Source organism: Microcebus murinus, chromosome 10 (genome assembly GCF_040939455.1).
Source record: "Microcebus murinus isolate Inina chromosome 10, M.murinus_Inina_mat1.0, whole genome shotgun sequence".
NCBI lineage: Eukaryota > Metazoa > Chordata > Mammalia > Primates > Cheirogaleidae > Microcebus > Microcebus murinus.
In genome coordinates, this window is record NC_134113.1 from 88155014 (window position 1) to 88174202 (window position 19189).

At 42.3% G+C, this 19189-nt stretch overlaps 1 pseudogene; it reads left to right on the plus strand.

The window, feature by feature from the left end:
• The first annotated feature begins 2515 nt into the window (after window positions 1-2515).
• The window catches only part of LOC105876707 (signal peptidase complex subunit 2 pseudogene), a 34836-nt pseudogene continuing 18162 nt past the window's right edge, over window positions 2516-19189 (plus strand).

A 19189-nucleotide genomic window follows, 5' to 3' on the forward strand; every position in this document is an offset into this window, starting at 1 on the left:
CCTGGGCTAGGAGTATAGAGCCATCGCTGGTGTCATCCTAATAAAAATTCAGCCTGCACAAAGATAGGGTACTAAGCTAGGCTGTCAGTAGCTGCCTGGTCCTTTCCTCCCCCTGTATGCACAAAGAAAAAGCCCTGAATTTCTGTCTTCATTGTGCGATTATCTCAATATATGCCTTTGCATAATTTAGTTAGCCTGTGCTAGCCATAATTTTCTCACCTTTATATGAAATATTATCTTCCCTATTGTCTCCTCTCAAAGAATGTTGGCTTGGCCATGAACAAGTGACAGTGACGAAGCTCAAGAGACTATGGTGTTTTGCTTTATTTTGTTTGGCTTAAATAAATAAAGATTCTCAGAAGTGTCACATATATGTCCAGGGTTGCAAAAGTGCAACATAGCTTTGCAATCTTTGAACAGCACTATTCTAAAAAGCCACAATATATAGTGTTATGCTGTAAACATAGAAAATATAAACTTAAAAGGAAATTTGCTCTTTTTCTATCACAGAAGAGGAAATTGAGTTCTTTTTTCTTCTTCTTCTTCCCCTTAGCAGTTTCATTTAAATTGAAACTTGAGGAAGGGGAGGGAGCAGAAAGTGGGAGTGCACAGCTGGATGCGTGATGAGTAATAAGGAGAGATACGTTTGAAAATATAGATTAGGCACAGATAGTGAAAGTTCCCAATTTTAACAATACTCTAAAAAACATAGAGTTTTTACAATGTGCAAAGTGCGGGGCTTTGTTTGTTTTTGCATGAACAGAAGTGTTGTTAGAGCTGGGTATTGAAGGTGGAGCAGGAGTTTATGCCAACAACAAGAGGGAGAAGGACATGTGGGTCAGAGGGAATGGAATATTAAAGGCACAGAGATCTGAAATAGAATGCTGCCTCTGGGGACTATAAAAAGCCTTATAAGTATAGAGTAGAAGGGGGCAAGCCAGGGAAGTGAGGCTGGAGAGGCATGAGAACGAGATTACGAAAGGCCCCGGGTGCTGTGCAATGGCATTTGAACTCCTTCCTCTAAGCCTGGGATTTTAGCATTGCACTCCTTTCAAAGAATGGACATTTCATAGAATTCCAACACATTTGTTTACAGAAGCCACTGGAAGCATCCTCATAGTACCCTAGAGATTTAATTAACATAGCATAAAAATTATAGTAGGCAAAGTGGAGCCACTGAAGAGTTTTAGGTTTGCCTAGAACGGAGGGGAGCCCCTGGATGAAGAGATTTCAGTGTTAAAACTTGGAGGAGTTGATCACTAGTTTTAGACAGGAATTAACATCTAGCATGAAAATGACTCCAGTGGTAGTTCGGAGAATGGAATGGGAAAGCAAAGGAAAGGAAAACACAAGGGACCTAATAGTTATCGCACGACTCTGTGTTCCAGAGGGGTGCTCCATGCCTTCCTGGTATGCCTTCTAACTCGGCATTGCTTATCTCACTAACAGAGAAACCGAAACTTGGATGGTTTAAGTCATCTATCCAGGGTCGTGAAGCAGTGAGTGGCACCACTGGGATTCGGATCCGGGGCTGGTTGAATCCAATGCCTCAGTCCTGTTTATTATATCCAGGGGGAGGTCCCCAGAGGCAGGAAGACACTAATGATTAAAACTGTGTAAACATGATAGCAGGAATGAGAACTTAGGGGAAGAAGAGAGAGAAAACACAGAATACTAGTGAATATCCACACTTAGGGACGGGAAGCGAAAAAGGAGCCATATCCCATATGACACAAGAGGAGACAGAAGGAGAGAGGGAGAGAGGAGTCAAGATGGAGGGTTAGGGAGAGGGAAGCCAGGAGAGCGTAGTTTGATCAAAGAAAATGGGAAAGGTCATTTCAAGAAGGAAAGGATGGTCCCAAGTGTCAAATGTGGACGAAGCTGAGCATAATGAGGACTGTGAAAAGATCAGTGCAGTTATTAATAGTATTAGGAGCTTGTTTTTATTTTTATTTTTTTATTTTATTTATTTATTTTTGAGGCAGAGTCTCACTGTGTTGCCCAGGCTAGAGTGAGTGCCGTGGTGTCAGCCTAGCTCACAGCAACCTCAAACTCCTGGGCTGAAGCCATCCTCCTGCCTCAGCCTCCAGAGTAGCTGGGACTACAGGCATGTGCCACCATGCCCGGCTAAATTTTTTTCTTATTTTAGTTGTTTGGCTAATTTCTTTCCATTTATTAGTAGAGACGGGGTCTCACTCTTGCTCAGGCTGGTGTCGAACTCCTGAGCTCAAGCAACCTGCCCGCCTCGGCCTCCCAGAGTGCTAGGATTACAGGCGTGAGCCACCGCGCCCGGCCAGGAGGTTGTTATTGAACTGTTTCAGGCAGAAGCCACTTTGGACTAAATGACTGCGGTGGCTTAGCAATGTTGTCAGCTTGGTTAGGCTGAACTGTATTTCTCAGAATTTTTTTCCCTGTATGTTTCCATTTAAGATGGGCCACAAGGCATTATTAACTTGGAAGATTTTGAAGGCTCAAATGAAAAGGTAGCCGTTTTGAGGTTTTTAATGCTTAGAAGATGGCAGCAGGCACTTGTGTAGTGCAGGTAAGTTGTCACTTATCTGCTAGTTCACCTCATGGGTGTGGGGCAGCACCAGGCCTGCAACTGCTCCAACTTCTCCCAACTCCTTCATGCTGGGTGTGTGTTTAGCTCTGTAATGAAGAGCGACAACTTCTCCTGCAGGACACGCACATCCCCGAGGTTGGAGGCAGTGAGTACTGACAAGAGTGCCAGTTTGTGCCTCTGGGTTCCAGCCTGTCCTTGCTCTCCCTCAGTCTATATCCATTTTCTCTTTCCAGTTGCCTGACCCGCAACTGTCATGCACCAGCGTTGGATGAAGACAATAGCCTTACAGAGGCTGTTTACCTAGAACACAATTACATGAGGTCAAATTCCTGTAATAAATCCCACATTGCATGTGTGTGTGCATACACATATCTATCTATTCATCTATCACAGTGGTTCTACTTCTTTGTTTGAACTCTGATATAGTGAGAGAAGTGAAAAAAGACACAGCGAGTGTAAATTCCTCTCTGAGAAAGTGTGATAGTCATACAATAAATGTTTATTGAGCCCCTATTATGCGCCTGTGTTTGGTTGAGAGAAGAGTGATGAACAAAACTGATATGGATAGAAGTCTGCAGTCTAGAAAAGGAGACAGATAATTAAAAAGTAAACAAATAATTGTATATTACAAACAGTGCGAATGCTCTGAAAACAAACAAAATAGAGCAAAATGACAATGAGATACTAAGATCAAAATGGAAGGGATATATTATTTAGACTGGGAGATCCGGGAAGCCTTTTCTCAAGCAATCCTCCTGCCTCAGCCTCCCATAGTGCTAGGATTACAGGCATGAGCCACCTCATCAGGCCTTAGGGATGCTATAATTCTGCAGTCCCCAACCCCCAGGCTGTGGACCCATACTTGTTCCTGGCCTGTTAGGAACTAGGCTGCACACCAGAAGGTGGACAGCAGGTGAGCTAGCAAAGCTTCATCTGTATTTACAGCCACTCCCCATCCATCACATCACTGCCTGAGCTCTGCCCCTTGGCAGATCAGCGGTGGCATTAGATTCTCATAGGAGCTTGGGCCCTACTGTAAACTGCGCATGCGAGGGATCTAGGTTGCTCGCTCCTTATGAGCATCTAATGCCTGATGGTCTGAGGTGGAGCTGAGGTGGCGATACTCACGCTGGAGATTTGCAAATACAGATTATCATTAGCAGAGAGGTTTGACTGCACAGAGACCGTAATAAACCACTGTCTCCCATAACCCCCAGATGGGACTGTCTAGTTGAGGGAAAACAAGCTCAGAGCCCACTGATTCTACATTATGGTGAATTGTATAATTATTTCATTATATACTACAATGTAATAACAATAGAAATAAAGTGCACAATAAATGTAATGTGCTTGAATCATCCCAAAACCACTGCCTGCCTGATTCTCACCCCCCATTCCCGTCCATGGAAAAATTGTCTTCCATAAAACAGTCCCTGGCACCAAAAAGTTTGGGGGCCGCTGCTGTAACTGATAGTCTTACTCAGAGCCCATGGAGTGAGGGAGGAGTCTCCTGAAGGACGTGCTATGACCAGAAGAAATAATGTGGAAAAGCAGCCTGCATAGAAAAACCAGTGGCAATGACTTTCTGCTATTACCACCCCTGGGTGTCCTATATGAGTAAGCGTGTACATGTGTGCTTGTCATATGTACAATTCAAAAGGCTCTTATCTAACATTATGTAACGACTGCAATACAGCCCAAGCACATTTTCTTACTCTTCATAACCAGTTGCTGCAAACAGCTCCAAGACAGGGTTTCTGGATGACGTGCATTCCTCCAGGCCAGTCCATCTAGTCTGATGACCTGAAGCTAAATGGAAGTTTAACTTTCCTCAAGATGCCAAATATACAATGAAGAAGCGAAAATGGAATAACAACAATAAAAACTTTCTATGAGAAATAGAAAAATGGGAGCAAGCTCATAATGGTTACATATTTATCATATCACGAAACATATACTGCTGGACAAGGGCAGTAAGAACTTTCTTCCTTAGTTGTTCTTGGTCTTCAAATCTCGACGTTTCATGTTCTGCCTCCTGTTTCCTCTGCGACTACATCTGAGAGAGGTATAAAGGATGAGTTCTCTTCAAGGACTGCATTATTTTGAAGCCCACTTTTTGTTAGCACAGTTATAGGGATTTGAGAATCATCTTAGGGGTTGAACAATCATTGGCTTTTATTTGCCACACTTGGAACATGCACATAACCTCCATATAAGCTCAGTACACTGTTGGCTTACTTGATTCTTGGGAATCTCATGGACCAATAACCAATACTAGAAATAATGACCAGTCATAATACTAGAATTTAGGTCCTTCCCTTATAGTTTCTCTTAGTGATGCTCTGCTGATCTCCCAACTCTCAGCTTAAGGAGTTCCATTTTGACTTTGGGCATGTGGACTTTGAGTCTCAGTGCTCATGAGTTGGAGCAGCATTGATCAATCTTACCTTGGTGATGTTTAGAAGGTATTCCTACCTTGGCTGGGAGCTCTACCTAAAGGGCTCTATAAACTAAAACACTTCTTAGTTGCGAGCATCAGGACCTAAAGAAAAAGAGAATATGTTGGTTAAAATAACTGACAAGTTGAGGAGTAGAATTGCACAGCTAGATTTTTGAGCTGAAATGACCTCATTAAGACAAGCTGTCCTTCCAGCTCTTGGCTCTGCTTTCCTCCTTATGGCTTCCTTCTGAAACAGGCTGTTTCCAGGTGCCTGCAGTTCTAGACTCACAGCTAAACACTGTAGCAGAAGGAGAGCTTTACTTTCTTTTTTCTTTTTTTTTCTTTTTGAGATAGAGTCCCGCTTTGTTGCCCAGGCTAGAGTGAGTGCCGTGGCGTCAGCAACCTCAAACTCCTAGGCTCAAGCAATCCTTCTGTCTCAGCCTCCTGAGTAGCTGGGACTACAGGCATGTGCCACCATGCCTGGCTATTTTTTTCTATATATATTAGTTGGCCAATTGATTTCTTTCTATTTATAGTAGAGATGTGTCTCGCTCTTGCTCAGGCTGGTTTCGAACTCCTGACCTCGAGCAATCCGCCTGCCTCGGCCACCCAGAGTGCTAGGATTACAGGTGTGAGCCATCGTTCCTGGATTACTTTCTATATTGTTAGAGTGAAAGTTCATTCTAGGCATATCTCAAATATGATGAGTACAGCTGGGTGGATGAAATATATTCTTGGCCAGACTTAGATCAAAGCTTGCTGTGGAGCAGGACTCCAAGTGGAGGCAGCCTCGCTTGAAGTACATGTTCTGAGAGTAGAGTAGGAGGATGCAAAAAAGACAAAAAAAAAATAAAAAAAAAAAGAACCAGATGCTCACAATGGTCAATCGTTGGCTGCTCAAGATATCCTGGTCCCCCCACATAACACAATGCAACCATTCACATAAATAAAACACAAAGCAACATCTCCAAGGGACAGTAACTCAAATTGCCATGTAGTAACTTATTCAGCTCAAAGTTCACAATATCCAGGTGTTATGAATCCCTCTTGTTTGGACTCAGAGGTGTCATGATTTTGGAACCTATAGCCAAATAATATATTTGACCATCCTGATACATCTATTACATAATTATGAAGGGAAAAGAGGATTACCACAATAAACACTACTGTTTTCAAAAGAGAAGAAAGGGATGGGTTTGGCCAGTGGCAAGCAAAACACACAAACTAAATAAATAAATGAGAAGAAAGGGAGACCATATGTAATGGCTACTGATCCATGGTATGTAGAACTTGCTGAAGGACAGGAATAGCAGGAATCCTTGCCCTAGTGTGAGTTCCTTGGTCAACTAGTCTGATTGCCATGGGCTCTACCATCTGAAAAGCTTTCCCTTCTCCATAGCCATTGTCCTATCTGACCACATCTGAGGTGGTCATTAGGGTCAAGTCCCCTTCCCTCCTTTTTTTCCCCCTTTAGCAGTTAAATTCCTTTTGGAAAGATTTGAGGGACTGGGGTGTTAATTGCCTTAGATGTTGAGTGATCTCAGCTTTGTTTATTAATCTTAGGGTTTCTAAGGCAGTACAACTCACTTATAATATTAGTGGGTTTATTATTATTATTATTCATATTCCCTGAGGTTGTGACGAAAACCAGAATTTCTTTTTTCTTCTCTCTGAGAACGAACTTTGGAGCTTGGGCCACGACTACCTCGCAGCTTGTTGGCTCCCTTCATGGTCCTGTGGGAGGTGAGGAGACAGTGTGAAGCAATCCCTTCTTCTCTGGCTACACTCCTTTGACTGGCGCTTTGCAATTAGAACAATTGTCCCTTTTGTCAGCCAGAGAATGAATAACAGGAAGTGACTAGGAGTGATCTGTGGGTATTAGTATCCTGGCTTTGTTAGCATTCTTTTTAGCTTGGGGTATAGAATTTGGACATTCTAACTGCTGGAAACCCAAGACTGCCTGACTCTCAGCCATCTTGGATTAGTAGCCAGAGGCAAAGCTGAGTATTCACAGCTTCAGACAAGCTGGCTTCAAAGTTTGCCTCTTTCTTGTGGGACCTTACCAAAAAGTAAACATCTCAACACAATGGATTTTCTATAGAGTCTCTCAACATCCAGCTTGTTAGTTTGATATCTGCAGAGTCCTAAGATAAAATAGTCAGCAATTTACCCAGGTATGTTTTCTTTTCTTTTCTTTTTTGAGACAGAGTCTCACTCTGTTGCCTGGGCTAGAGTGCTATGGTATCAGCCTTGCTCACAGCAACCTCAAACTCCTGGGCTCAAGCAATCCTTCTGCCTCAGCCTCCCGAGTAGCTGGGACTACAGGGCATGCGCCACCATGCCCGGCTAAGTTTTTCTATATATTTTTAGTTGACCAATTAATTTCTGTCTGTTTTTAGTAGAGACAGGGTCTCGCTCTTGCTCAGGCTGGTTTCGAACTCCTGACCTTAAACAATCCTCCCGCCTTGGCCTCCCAGAGTGCTAGGATTACAGGTGTGAGCCACCGCGCCCGGCCATACCCAGGTACATTTTCTACCAAAGCTCACAAATTGGTAATCATTCCTATGTGGAGGGTCGAAGAATTCTTGCTACCTTGCACCTCACTTCCATTAGACGGTTCCACAGTTTGGGGTCTGTTATTTTTACACTTGATCTTAGCCTAAAGGCCGAGGAGCGATAGGAGTCTGTTATTTTCACTACCTTACTCCAGATACCACAGGAAGTAATCATGTCTCTATGATAAAACAGTCAAAACCCCAGCCTAATTTGTATTATACAAAAAGGGTAATATATTGACCCTCGTAACTGGAATGTCCAGGACTGGCACTTGTCTTAGTTTGCTAGGGCTGCCATAACAAAATACCACACACTGGGTGGCTTAAATAATAGAAATTTATTTCTCACAGGGAGAGAATTTATTTCTCTGGAGGCCGGGAGTCTAAGGTCGAGGTGTCAGCACGTTTGGTTTCTCCTGAGGCTTCTCTCCGCTGCTTGCAGATGGCTGCCCTCTTCTTGCCTCTTCACCCTGTCTTTCCTCTGTGAGCACATGCCCCTTGCTTCTCTGTATGTCCTGAGTTTTTCTTCTTATGACACCAGTCATATTGGATTAGGGCCCCACCCTGTGGCTTTAACCTTAATTATCTCTTTAAATGCCCTGTCTCCTAATACACTCACATTGGGGATTAGGGCTTCAATATATGAATTTTAGGGAGGCGCAATATTGTCTACACCAGCACTATTTTCAGAGATGCATTTGGATTCAGGACCAAAATGAGGTCATTAAGACACTGTCTAATTCTTCTCTCTACTTCTCTGCTTGTTTCATGTTGAAGCAGGCTGCCATGTGCTGGTCTTTCACAACTCTAAGTTATCTCCTTGTAATCTAATAACTTGCCAATGGAACGAAACCATCTCTTTCTCAATGGTTTAGCAAAAAATTTGGCAGTTGACCCCTATTGGCTTGGGGTGGGACATGTGCACATCTTTAGAATAATCACTAGATCCAGGGCAAGGGGATAAGTTTATTGTCCAATCTTGGGTGATGTGCCCACTCCTGGACTCCAGTAAGGGGGTAAAGCACCCCACTTGAACCACAGAAACTCAGAATAGGGAAGAGGGTACTTTTCTGAAGGAAAAATAAGAGGTTGCTATCAAGAGAATGAGGAACAGATGATGGCAGGCAAAATCCAACAAACATTACTCTGTGATGTCTAAATTTTCTTTCTAATGCCAACATGCTATGCTTTAATCCTGAGTCATTGAGTATTTTGAGCCATACTGGTTCATTGTTTTTCAGGACAGCGCTGGCATTGTATATAAAATTCAGTGTTCTTTCATAATCCTTGGAAGAGTAAAAGAAACATATAATTAATTTGAAGTGCAGAAGTGTATTGAAGTACCTTCCTCTACTGAAAATGCTAAATTGGACCCTCAGAGGAAGCATGCACAAACTTTCAACTTAAGAAGTGCAAAGTTGAACATCATTGTAAAGGATCCTCATTCTGAGAGGATTGTTTTCTAAGATGGTTCTCAGTTGGTAGCCATAAAAATAGAATTCGATAAACATACAAATGCCACTTAAATAGAACACTAACCCTCACATAGGAAAGAACAATGCACTTATTTATTAATCAGAATATATTAATGTTGCTATCTCTGTATTCAGAGATGATCTAGTAGTAATTATTTCTCTGTTTTTCTGAAAAATCTCTGTACTCCTTTATACATGTAAATCTTTTTTTTATTTTCTTCAGCTCCAATTTCTTTTTTTTTTTTTTTCCAGCTCCAATTTCTGGTTAAAGATTCTGTGGATATTTGCTACTCTACTTCTTTGTTTTGATAAACTATTTGTTTTCCTGCTGTTCATGGCCGTATCAGCACAGTTGGTTAAAATTCAGGAATTAGGATATATTCTTTTCACCACTTAGGTTGTCTGTAGGGTAAGCTATGAGATAGAGGTGAAATGGTTTTGAGAACTGTAAGTTTTATTTATTCATTTATTTATTTATTTTTGAGGCAGATTCTCACTCTGTTGCCTGGGCTAGAGTGCCGTGAAGTCTGCCTAGCTCACAGCAACCTCAAACTCCTAGGCTCAAGCAATCCTTCTGCCTCAGCCTCCCAAGTAGCTGGGACTACAGGCATGTGCCACCATGCCCGGCTAATTTTTTTATCTATATATTTTTTTTAGTTGGCCAATTAATTTCTTTCTATTTTTAGTAGAGACGGGGTCTCACTCTTGCTCAGGCTGATTTTGAACTCCTGACCTTGAGCAATCCTGCCTCGGCCTCCCAGAGTGCTAGGATTACAGGCATGAGCCACCACACCCGGCCTGAGAACTATAAGTTACATAGAAGATCCCATGTTTTGGCAAAGGTTTATAAAACACTTCCTGTCATAAAGCATGAGCTGTTAGTGTCATACAATATCTCCTTTTCCTTAGTTATGAATTTAATCTCTAATCTTACTTTTCACTTCTGTGTGGTCGCTTCCTTTCTCTTCTCTGCATAAGTAAGAATAAGAGCTATGTGTCTTGAGTAAGATGTACTCCATTAAGGATGCACTCCTAATTAAATTTTAGGAAACTAACCTTGTTTTGGGGATTATTTTTTCCTATTTTCTGTCTCTAGCTACATTGAGTAACAAGATAGTTAACTTCTATTGAATAGAATGAAATTTGGCATGGCTCCTTAAACACTACTTTGTCTAGAACAATTTGTGAACAGAAATGATGGACAATATACTGTTAATAAACTGTTCACCTCTGGGAATTAATACCAGAGTTGAGGGTGGCCTGGAAAGTTGGAGTTATCTTTTATATTAAAAAATATACTTTAAAGTATAGTTTACACTTACAAAAGTACACAGACTTTTAAGTACATAGAGCAATGGCTTTATGAGTTTTCACAAAGGGAACACACTCCTCTGCCCACCCCCAAGCACCTCAAGCTGCCCTTGCACACTACTGATCATGACGCTCTTCCCCAAGAGGAGACAACGACCCTGAATATTGACAGTATAGATTAATTCAGCCTGATTTGGAACATTATGTAAATTTTATTCCTTGTGTGTGGCTTGTTTTCACACAACATTGTATCTGTCAGAATGATCTATAGTGTTGTGTGTACTCACATATTCATTGCTTTATAGTTTTGCATTATAACCACAATTTATTATTTTCATTGTTTCCAGTTTTTAGTTTTTATAAACAATGCTCCCAGGAATAGTTTTTCATCATTTTGCTTTATACACTGTATGCTAAGGTGTTTTTTTTATAAAATCATGAAGATGATTTAGTTAAAACAAAACAATCATTGATGTGGGTTGCTCCATATCCTTAACAATTCTCAATGTTTTGAATACCAATTTTGTTTTCTTTTTTAAGTCTCTTTTCAGAAGAAACTGCCAATGCTTTATATCCTTTTTGAATTCTTCTTTTCTCCCATTTCTCAAATGTATTTGTCCTCTAAGATTGATCCTTAACTTCTGTTGCTTTCTTTCTTTATGCTAGCTCATTTAGAGAATTATTTGCTGTCAGGGCGTCTTATGTTGCTTCTATATAGATGACTTAAATAAGTGTCTCTTCCCTAACTCCACTCTCATTTAGTAGTCAATCCTTAAACCCTACAGTTCATTTCAGTCATCTTCTTTACTTTTTTTTTTTAATATATATATATACTAGTCTGACCCTATGGCTTTATAACTGGCTTACTTGTAACAAGCAAATATTTTTTTTTGAGACAGAGTCTCACTTTGTTGCCCAGGCTAGACTGAGTGGTGGTGTCATCCTAGCTCATGGCAACCTCAAACTTCTGGGCTCAAGCAATCCTCCTGCCTCAGCCTCCTGAGTAGCCGGGACTACAGGCATGCACCACCATGCCCGGCTAATTTTTTGTATATTTATTAGTTAGCCAATTAATTTCTTTCTATTTATAGTAGAATGGGGTCTCGCTGTTGCTCAGGCTGGTTTCGAACTCCTGACCTCGAGCAATCAACCTGCCTTGGCCTCCCAGAGTGCTAGGATTACAGGCGTGAGCCACCTCGACTGGCTGGTCAAATATTTTTTATGTGAGCTTCCCTATCCATATAAACAATTTGAGTGACTAAAAACCAGCATATCTACCTTTTCTGGCAGCTCGATCTTGTGGGTATCCCACAAAATAATATTACTTTCACCAGGGACCTTTCCAGAAGTTGGCTGGCCATGGCCACAGCCATGGGGCCCCTGGAAGATCCTATAGGGGGATCATGAATACAGGAACTCCTCTGGCCATCTGGACAACCTCACTTGGAGGAGGGTATGAGAGGGAGGAAATGACAGGTAGGGTGTTAGAGAATTGCCCTGAGGGAAGAAATGGACACTTGAGCAATGTTACTTGCCTGGGCCCAGGTACTGGACAAACCTTGGAAAAATCTGAGAAAGGTATTTCAAAGAAGGGAGACAGAGAGGGGAGGCCCTGAGGCTCAGGGTTTGGGAGAGAACTCTACTTGCTGCTGTCTAGGGCGGCACTGATTTTCTATTAGCTTCAAGGCAAAGTTCATCCTTCTTTAACATTGGATCCCTCCACAATCTGACAGAGCTCTTTAACAGTTGTGGAAGAAGCACCTTGATTCAGTGGTATGCTGAAGCCAGCTTTCCCTTGCTCCCAAGAACCAGCTGTGGGCATTTCTTCCCAACTCCATATTCAGTGATATCACATTGGTAGCCTGAAATTCACCATGGTGGTTTATTGGCAATTGTTGCAAATCATGGGTTTTTGTTGTTGTTCTTTGTTTTTGAGAGCCGTTTAGCCATATAGCCAATAGTCACCATATACATTACCATTGAAAGGATATCTTTTTCTACATTGAGAGGTATATTTTACTAAGGCTCTCAAGAAGAAGTGTTTTCAAAGTATGTCCTAGACAGAGTGTTTTTGGAGCTGAGGAATTTGAAGCAAAAGGAAGGAAATTTACAGGAAAAAGAATTCTAGAAACATAGTTTTATATAGTTAAACTTAATTTAACTAAGGCCTTTGGCATCAGGCAGATGTGGAAAAGTTGGAAAACTCTGTAATTATTTTTATGAATCCAGAGGATTTTAATACTGATGACTGATAAGGACACTACAAAAAACAAAATCAACTGGGCGCGGTGGCTCACACCTGTAATCCTAGCACTTTGGGAGGCCGAGACGAGCGGATTGCTCAAAGTCAGGAGTTCGAAACCAGCCTGAGCGAGACCCGGTCTCTACCAAAATAGAAAGAAATTAATTGGCCAACTAAAAAAATATATATATATACAAAAAATTAGCCAGGCATGGTGGTGCATGCCTGTAGTCCCAGCTACTCGGGAGGCTGAGGCAGTAGGATTGCTGAGCCCAGGAGTTTGAGGTTGCTGTGAGCCAGGCTGATGCCACGGCATTCACTCTAGCCTGGGCAACAAAGGGAGACTCTGTCTCAAAAAAAAAAAAAACAAAATCAGAGAATATTATCACATATTAATATAGATGCAAAAATTATATAAAAATATGAATCAATACAACCCAGTAGTTAAGAATTAGATATTAATAATAAAGAATACCCAATTAGGATTCATCATAGGAATTCAAGGATAGTTCAATATCAAGAAAACTATCAATATAATTAATTATGTTAATAAGTTTTTAAAAATCTTATTGATAGATTTTGAAGAGATAATTGATAAACTTCAGTAGCCATTCCTAATAAAACTCTGAAGTAAAGAATTGACACATTTGACTCTATTAAAATTAAAAACTTCTCTTCATCAAAAGATACTACATGCAAAATGAAAATATAATCTACAGACTGAGGTAAAAAGTGTGCAATAATGAAAAATGTTCATATTTTCATATGAAGAAGATTTAAAGAACTACAAATCAGTGTGCAAAAAACAAAGACTCCAGAAGAATAATTGGAAAAAGATATGAACAGGTAATTCACCAAATGAAAAGACATTCAGTCCCACTGTTAATAAGTTAAATGCAAATTAAAACAATGTGAAGCAACGAGTAAGATGTGCAACGTTTGGGGGATGGACACGCTTGAAGCTCTTACTTGAGGGGGGAGGGAGCAATATATGTAACCTTAACACTTGTACCCCCATAATATGCTAAAATAAAAAATAAATAAATAATAAATAAAATAAAACAATGTGAAGTACCATTACACATCTGTCAAATTAATTAAATTTCCAAAGCATGATAATAGTAAGTGTTGGCAATGATGTGGAACAACTAGAATTCCCACTGCTGGTGGAAGTGTAAATTGGCACAATTACTTTGAAGAGCAATTTTGCAGCATCGGGGAAAGCTGAAAATACACATACTGTATTGGGCACCAATCTGTGCAGTTCCTCAGACTCTCATGACTGCCTTCTCCTTCCTAAAGGCACTGTCCACCTCCTAGCTTGCACTGGTATTGCTGCCTTTACCAGTGACTTTGCCAGGCTCCCTGAGCTGGCTGGAATCTTGAGTCGAAAGCCTAGATTTTCACAGCTCTTGTACTGCTTATGTTAAGCCTGTTCACAATAAATCGTCTCTCCACTTGTAGACTTGGGTATAACACAGGTTATGGGATTTGACTTCTTAAGTTGCTGCCAAGAAGCCAGATGGTGTACCCCTGAAATGCAGGGTTAAGAAAGGTAGTCAGCTCCTTGTGGGGTGAACTTTGACCTATGGGAAGGAGTAAGAGGGGAAGACAGATGGGCAGGTGAGTCTCCTCTCCCTTTCTCATTCTGTAGATTATGCTGTGATGGGCTTTCTCCTTCAGACATTCTGGTAAAAGATTTTCATGTTGTGTGGCCCTATCTGCTGAGTGACAGCTATTTTTCTGTGGCTTACTGCGATGCATTGGCCTGCACGGTAAAGCATTGCATTGTACTGCTATGTATCTTTTCTTGCCTCAGTTCTCCTTTTCCTTATGCTTATGCTGGGCTTTTGCCTCCTAAATTGTCAGCATCTTAATCCTTGCCTCAGGCTCTGTTTTCTAGAGGGTTCAGCCTAAGATACTTAGAATTTTACTCCTAGTTCTAAACTATAGAGTGACTGTTTTTTTTTTTTTTTTTTTTTTGAGACAGAGTCTCCCTTTGTTGCCCAGGCTAGAGTGAGTGCCGTGGCGTCATCCTAGCTCACAGCAACCTCAATCTCCTGGGCCCAAGCAATCCTCATGCCTCACCCTCTGGAGTAGCTGGGACTACAGGCGTGCGCCACCATGCCCGACTAATTTTTTCTATACGTATTAGTTGGCCAATTAATTTCTTTCTACTTATAGTAGAGATGGGGTCTTGTTCTTGCTCAGGTTGGTTCAAACTCCTGATTTCGAGCAATCCGCCCACCTTGGCCTCCCAGAGTGCTAGGATTACAGGCGTCAGTCACCGCCCCTGCCTAGAGTGACTCTTATACATATGCATAAGGACTGCAGTCCCTAACCCCTGGTCCACACCCAATACCAGTCCCAGCCTTTTAGGAACCAGGCTGTGCATCACCATCTGAGCTCCGATGGCTCCCCGCCTACCCTCCCAACTCCCCCTGCCACTCCATCCGTGGAAAAATTGTCTTCCATGAAACTTAGGAACTGAGCTGCACAGCAGGAGGTGAGCAGCAGACAAGTGAGGGAAGCTTCATCTGTATTTACAGCCACTCCCCATCACTCGCATCACCGCCTGAGCTCCACCTCCCCCCCCCCCATCCATGGAAAAATTTGTCTTATGTGAAACCAGCCCCTGGTGCCAAAAAGGTTGGGGACTGCTGCATAAGGTGCTATCTATAAGAATGTTTACGGTGGCTCACGCCTATAATCCTAGCACTCTTGGAGGTCGAGGCAGAAGGGTCGCTCAAGGTCAGGAATTCAAAACCAGCCTGAGCAAGAGCGAGACCCCGTCTCTACTAAAAATAGAAAGAAAATTAATTGGGCAACTAAAAGTATATAGAAAAAATTAGCCGGGCATGGTGGCACATGCCTGTAGTCCCAGCTACTCGGGAGGCTGAGGCAGGAGGATTGCTTGAGCCCAGGAGTTTGATGTTGCTGTGAGCTAGGCTGATGCCATGGCATTCTTGCTTGGGCAACAGAGTGAGACTCTGTCTCAAAAAAAAAAAAAAAAAAAAGAATGTTCATTATAGCCTTGTTTGTAATAGTAAACACTTATAAACAATTAAGTATTACTGTGGCGATTTATACAGAGAGATAATATACTCCCTTGAAAATGAAGGACCTGGAGCTATATGCATACTGTGGCTACATCTCGAAAACATAGTGGAGCTAAAAAGGAAGCGGCAGAAAAATTACTGTTGCGCATAACCATTTATATAAAGTTTACAAACATATAAAAGCATCTTGCCAATGTCTAGCTATGTGGTTTTGTAGCATAAATATAAAATATTTCAGGGAAGGAGAAGCCATACTTCAAGACAGTAGTTGCTTTTGGAGAGGGAGAAAGGGAAATGAGATGTGAGAGGAGTCTCTTGGGAGTTTCAGTGATATCTGCGGTGCTCTGTTTCTTTAAGTTGCGTGGTGGCGCGCAGGTGTTAGCGGTTGGGAAAAGGCTGGCTTCAGCGTCTTCACTCTTCCTCTCTAGGTTCAAGGTCCTCCGAGCTCGCCTGCGAGGCCTCCCGGGAGGCAGAGGCTGCCCTGTGTGAACTGCGCCCATGAGCTTCCTTGTTCTCTGGCTTGCACCTGGGGCCAGCTAGCGGCGGGCATCCCAGAGGAGACGGGGCAGAGAAGAGCAAAGCTGGGGTACCATCCATGTTTCTATTTTGCTTAGTTTTTTTCTTATTTACTTAAATAGTCCACGCAAGCACGCATTATAAGACAGATACAGAGAAGGCTGTGGACATGGGCCGTGTGGGGGGAGGTGCTGATGTGGGCGAAAGGGAAGGAAAGAAGAAAAAGGAGCCAAACCCGGAAGGGAAAATATAACTTCCTCTCACGAAAGGGGCTAAGGGTCACTTGGGGGCGCTTATGAAAGCTCCCTAAGGACTTGTTTTCCATCTAGGTGGAACAGACAATGAACACTCTTTGAGGCATGAGGCCGAGTGACCCAGAGGCAGAGGTGAGGAGGGTTGGGGGAGCGACACTGTAGGAAACTGAAACGACGGGGCTCTTTCCCTGATCCCAGGACTAAGAAAAGCATTTCGCTAATCTCACACAAAGTCTCCTCTCTGTCCCTAACCACCGCCCTTTAGGAGTTAGTCTCCTGCGCCTGAGGGGGCACCTCCCTCCTCCTCACTGGCACACAGGGCAAGTGGGTGGTTTCTAAGTCAGAACTGGAAGAACAAGTCGAATCTGGGTTGCCAGCCCAGCTGGATAAATACAGGACGGGAGCCAAGGTATGGAGCCAAAGGGAGGGAGAGCCGGATCCAGGCACATGAGGCGCAGACGCGGCAGTTGAATTCATCTTGAAATCACCAGAGCAGATACTTGCCCTCTTAAGCATCTTGTCATCCATCTTGGGTTGCAATGTCCTCTGCTAGTTTTTCATTCTGAATTCTATCCCCTTGATAAAGAAAGCAGAAGTGAAATTGTTAAAACACCATTTTCTTTGTCATCCTCAACCCCAACGTCCCCGCCAATCCATTCTCTTCCTGCAGCCGCAGCAGTGCTTCTGCTGTGCAGATCTGACTGTGTTCAGCTTCCTCTCACTTTTAGAATAAAATCTAAACGTTTTTTTGTTTGGTCAATAAGTCTTCCCTAATGTTGTCCTCCCCACCTGCCCCTTTAAAAAAAAAAACAAAACAACCTTTTTGGCTTCATCGCTGGCCTCTTTCCTGTCCCCCTCACTGTACCCTTGTCATTCTAAGAGATGCAGTTTGTGGTTAGAGCAATTCCTCCACAGCCCCACTCTTGGGGGTCAGGTAATATATTTGTTGTGGTCAGCTGTCTGTGCATTCTGGGCTGTTTAGCTGCGTCCCTGACCTTTAAACCCACCAGCTGCCAGTAGTGCTCCTCCAGTCGTGACAACCAAAAATATTTCTAGACTTTTCGAAATCTCCGGGGGGGGGGGGGAGCAAAATCGCTTGTGGTTAACCACTGGGATAGAGCGTGGGTTTCATGTGTGCCTTCCCACTCTTGCTCAACCGGCTCTACTTTCTGCAGGCCGTGACCTTCTCCACGTGGTCGTCCTGGCAAACGCGGGCTCATCTCCCAGTGTCTGGCCAGTCCTCCCTCCTTGGTGAAGCTTCTGTGACTCCTGACATGAGGTCAGACAGGCTGGCCCTCCCAGCCTTGTTAGAGCAAGATCCCATTGTATCTAATTCACTGGGGGGATCTGTCTCCGTAGCATACTGAGATTAACCGGGCAGACTTTTTTGTTTTTTAAAGTATTTTGTCCTTTCTACAAAGTACCTGGCCAAGAAGATTGACAACATCTATGTGTATCTTTAAAATTTTACAAGTTTGATTGTTAGATATGGCTGAAGCACTTTAGAAATGATATTTAAAGGTGGATCTATTGTTTTTTCTATAGTCAATGTGAGGTTTTAATTAGTCATTGCATCAGAAACATGATACTTTTTATGTGATTTGTTATTAAACTTGCTTTTGATTACAGTTTATAGATTATGTCTTGCTTATCTACAACTGAAGATTTGAACACTTTATGATTTATGCAATTTTTTTTTCTTTTTTGAGACAGGGTCTCATTCTGTCTCCCAGGCTGGAGTGCAGTGGCTTGATCATACCTCACCGTAACCTCCAACTCCTGGGCTCAAGCGATCCTCCTGCCTCAGCCTCCAGAGTAGCTGGGAATACAGGCTGGTGATTTATGCAAATTTTGTAAAGACACCATTTAATACTACATATATTTATAGGTGTGCGTCTCTTTTGTATTTGAGGATTATATCAGGAAAGTAGTGGGACATATGTACCGTTATAAGTCGATTAATGATGGGGGTACATTTCACAAAATGTGTTGTTAGGGATTTTGTCATTGTGGGTACATCAGAGAGTGTGCTTACACAAACCTAGATGGTATAGGCCACTACCATGTTTCCCTGAAAATAAGACCTACCCATAAAATAAGCCCTAGCAGGATTTCTGAGCATTTGCGCAATATAAACCCTACATTGAAAATAAGACCTAGTGGTGGGCCTGGCTGCACAGCGTATCTGCACAACCCATGCATTTTGTTGTGGAGTGGTAAAGAAGATGAGCAGCCCTTCTCATGTGCCCCATGAGACCTCTTATTGCTTGACATGAGGGACTGGGGCCAATGGTTCTAAAGGAAATAGAGTTGCAAGAAATTCAGGATGGAATTCGGCGTTTGGAGAGTGATGATAATGTTCCAGAAGGAGATGACTTAACTATATTTGAATAAATATAGACTGTTGTACCATACTTAAAGAAAATAACACATCTCATGAAAATAAGCCATAGGGTGTCTTCTTGGGGAAAAATAAATATAAGACCCTGTCTTATTTTCGGGGAAACACAGTACACACCTGGGCTATGTGATATAGCCTACTGCTCCTAGGGTTCAAACCTGCACAGCATGCTACTGTACTGAATACTGCAGGAACTGTAATACAATGGTAAGCATTTGTGTATCTAAATGTAGCAAAGGTACAGTAAAAATATTTTGTAAAACATCAAAAGTGGTATATCTGTATAGAGACTTACCATGAACGGAGCTCCCTATAGGACTGAAAGTTGCTCTGGGTGAGTGAGTGAGTGAGTGAGTGAGTGAGTGAGTGAGTG